The sequence below is a fragment of the Microtus ochrogaster genome, unplaced genomic scaffold, assembly GCF_000317375.1.
Source record: "Microtus ochrogaster isolate Prairie Vole_2 unplaced genomic scaffold, MicOch1.0 UNK82, whole genome shotgun sequence".
Classification (NCBI taxonomy): domain Eukaryota; kingdom Metazoa; phylum Chordata; class Mammalia; order Rodentia; family Cricetidae; genus Microtus; species Microtus ochrogaster.
Genome location: NW_004949180.1, coordinates 1517974 through 1522107, shown reverse-complemented (window position 1 = coordinate 1522107; position 4134 = coordinate 1517974).

Below are 4134 nucleotides of genomic sequence, written 5' to 3'. Positions count from 1 at the left end.
ATCTATCTTTTATCATCTATCATCTATCTATCTTTCTAACCATGTGTCCTTGGTGTGATCCCTTGTTGTGGGATACAAGAGCCGGGAATCAGGCACCCTCTGAACTCAGATCTGTAGTCTAGCACTAAGCATGTTCTTCCTTTCTCTCTGTTTTGGAAACTGGCCAAAAGTCCAAGTTTGCTTCCTCTGAAATTCTGAACTTTCTCCCTGTTTCTCTGAAGCCTCCACTTCTTTGCCACATAGCACCTACTGACTTTTGATCCATACCTGAATATTCCAGTTTTCTTAACCTTTAACTCAAAAGGCATGACTTTCTCGCTTTTCTTCTGCCTCCACAGCACTCCCCAAAGCTACCTGGATTCATGGATTACCTACCCTGCTGTCTCTCTCAAATTCTGGCGAAATTGCTCTTGTAACTAACTGGTCAGGGAGGTATTGTTGCTCACCAGAGCAGAAGAGATTTCCGATGCGGTCAGAGAGATGACTCACAGCTAAAAGCCCTGGCTGTTCTTGCGAGGATCCGAGTGTGGTTCCCAGTACGGCAGACCCAGAGAGGCTCACAAGGTCCTATAACTCCAGCACTAGGGGACCTGTCACCCTCTTTTGGCCTCTGTAGGCACTCACATGCAGATGCAGTCACAAGCATGTGTGCTCACAAGAATACACACACACTAACTAAATAATAAATATACTTGAAAAGTAAAGAGATTTCAGAGGAACATAGCGCCTTTGTTCTTGCTTTATTCACCTCCCCCCCCTTAGCCTCTTTTAACAGTATTCACTTAAAGAAATATTTTCAAATTATTATTTTATGTATATAGGTGTTTTGCCTGCATGTATGTCTGTGCACCATTTGCATGTCTGGTGCTTATGGAGGCCAGAAGAGGGTGGCAGATCCTGTTTGTTGGAACTGGAGTTACAGATGGCTGTGAGCCATCATGTAGGTGCTGGGACTCAAACCCGGGTCCTTTGGAAGAGCAGGCTTTGCTCTTAACTGCTGAGTCATCTCTTCTGCCCATGTCTTCATTTTGTTTTCATTTCCCTTTACCTTGGTCTCAGATCATTTTTCGTACCTCTCACGTATTCCTTGACGAAGGGGACTTATAAAACAAGCAAACAAAAGCGAAACAAGTACTGCTTTTGCAGGAGTTGAGATCGCCATCCAGGCATTTGTGAGGAAAAAAAATACTGGAAAGTTTTGTTGGAGGAAAAACATTTTAGCCTGCAAGTCTCCCCTTGAATTTGGTTCCCCAAGGCATTGTGGAATGCCCCATTTGGGAGTGCCAGAGATGAGACATTGCTGATGAGTGGCAAAAATTAGGCTTATCTGCTTTCATTGCTCAATTTCAGTGCCAAGCAAAAACTGGGCTATTTATCATCTTTTCAGATTTAATATATGCTATTAGCAGGAAATGTGTTCTTTAAAACAAAACAATTATTTAAACACAACTTTGTTCCCCAAACATGTCCCATTCTTGCAAAGAGTCTATTTTAATGTAAATACTTAATCATCTGCCCTTTGAACCCAAATATACTAGGTGTGGTAGCAGGTAAGCAAGTGATCCTCGCCAAGAAAGGCGGGACGATTGCAAGCTGGAGATCAACCTGAGCTAATAGAGTTTAAGGTTAGCCTGGGCTGCATAATAAGACTGTGCTTCTCGCCCAAAACAAACAAAACAAAACAAAAAACAAAACAAAGCAAAACAACAATCACCCAATCAACTCTCCTGAAAGATATTGTCAATTACACAATTCCATTTTTTCCCCTCCCTTTCCCCTTTTCCCTCTCTCCTCTGCTTTCTTCTCTCCCTGCCCCCACCTATTTTCAGGCAGGGTCTTAACGAAGTGCAATTGAATTTCTGGTCCCTATGACCGCGCCTCTTAAATTCTGGGGATTATAGGTGTGTAAAACTACAGTTGCTCACTTATCCCCCTAAGATCTTCTTTAATCAGTGAATTTGTTGTTGTTGGTTGTTGTTGTTTTAGTTTGGTTTTTGGTTTTCCACACAGTGTTTCTCGGTGTAACTTTGGAGCCTGTCCTGGAACTTGCTCTGTAGACCAGGCTGACCTCACAGAGATCCACTTGCCTCTGCCTCTGGCATCAGAGGCGTGCACCAACAACGCCTGGCTAATCTGTGAATTTTTAAAGTTACATATTTGTTTGTTTGTGAGGACACATACCATTTTGGAGGTAGGAAGGCAACTACTGGCTTGGGTATAATATTTTTGTTTTTGTTTTATTTTTCCGGGAGAGGACTTTTCTGTGTAGCCCTGACTATTCTGGAACTTGCTCTGTAGACCAGGCTGGTCACAGAATCAGAGTGCTGGGATCCAGGGGACGTGCCACACTTCTGGTCTAATGTTGAAACGTAGTCTGTTAAAACTTCCTCACCTGTGCGTCCTTTTCCTCATTCCTACTTGCCCAGAGTGTGCTAGGCTGTCAGTCCAGCCCACAACACTATCCCCTGGGGATTGGAATCTACACATTGCTGGACCAAGGCTTGAGGGTGCAGGCAGCCCTTTCATCCCAGCACTGGGAGGCAGAGGCAGAGGCAGGTGGGCTGGTCTGTGAACTCAAGGTCAGTCTGGTCCACACAGAGACAGATAGGGAGCTCTAAGCCAGCCAAGTCTACTTAATGAGACCCTGTCTCAAAGTGAAAAGAAATCCCAAACCAACACCAAGAACAAAGTCAATTTGATCAATCTGAGCCTGATTCAGGTCAGCAGAGCTCATATGGAGAGCTGGTTCAGAGGTTGAAGTGCTTGTGGTATATATAAAAAATATTAAAAAAATTATTAGAAAGAAAAAAAAAAGTTTGCAGTGCTGAGTTCAGTTCTCACACACAGACAGTCATCTGGGAACTGTTGTGTATATGCCTGATCCCAGCACCTCAGAATACAGAGACTGGAGGGTCACTGGGTTTGCTGGCTGCCTGACTATCTGAAAAACAAAGCAAAAAAAAAAAAAAAAAAAAGCAAAACAAAAAACATGAGCCTCAGTTTCCAGGAGAGACTCAGCTTTAAGGAATTAGGCAGAAAGTATACCTGCAGGCATGTTTAACTCTTCCACTCTCCATACAGGCTCACGTGTATACACACACACACACACACACACACACACACACACATGCACACGCATAAGAGATGAATGGACGTCCTTGATGGGTGAAGGGAAATCCTAAGTGCCATTTTAGAAAGGTCAAAGTTTATGAGATGCAATTTAATCTTATTTTTATTGTCCTCGTTGTGAAAACTGAAGAGGAATGGGGCATACAGCTCAGTGTGAAGGGTTGGGTTGGCTCTTCAGCACACGAACCAATGAACAACCAAACTACCAAACACCAAAAAAGACAACCAGAACAACAGAGGACAAACAGAAGGTGACGGGAGAGTCCTCAGGACCACACCTGCCAGAGGTAATCTCTCAGCTTTATGACTCAGGGACCACATTCCAGGGCTACGAATGACTTCTTGTGACCCAAGATCTTTAGGATCTTTCCGTATGATGAACAAGGAAACTCAGATCCAGCCGAGTGGGTGGGGAAGGGCTGGGAAAGGGGTCAAGGTTCTACCATGTAAAGATTCTTGCATAATCACCAATAACCTCAGTAAAAAAGATGGAATTTCCTTCTCTTATACAGGAGGTAAATAATTTGCCGAATGTTTTTAAACTTAACTTTCTCTCATTCCTAATATTTGTGCTTTCCGGGTTGGGGATTTAGCTCAGTGGGGGAGCACTTGCTAGCAAGTACAAAGTCCTTGGTTCCATCCTCAGCTCTGAGGGTGGGTGTGGGGGTGTGGGTGGCGACGACACCAAAATAATATTTGGTAAAACCGTACTTTCACCGCCACACGCTAGTCTAGTTACTTTTCTTGTGTTATTAGAATGAGTTACTCAGACTGCATCTAGAATCCTAACTACCTTGCAGCTTCTGGAGGAGTGGCCTGAAAATTTGTCACCCTGACCCACAGAAAGAGCAAGTACAGAACAAGATAGTATAAATATGTATGTGTAGTCCCATGGTATAGGTGACACAGTATGACAACAGTTTCCACTAAACTTACTGAGATAACTACATTCTCACAGTTTTCAGGTCGCTTGGTGCAGTAAAGATTTATCACACCAGGTGTAAT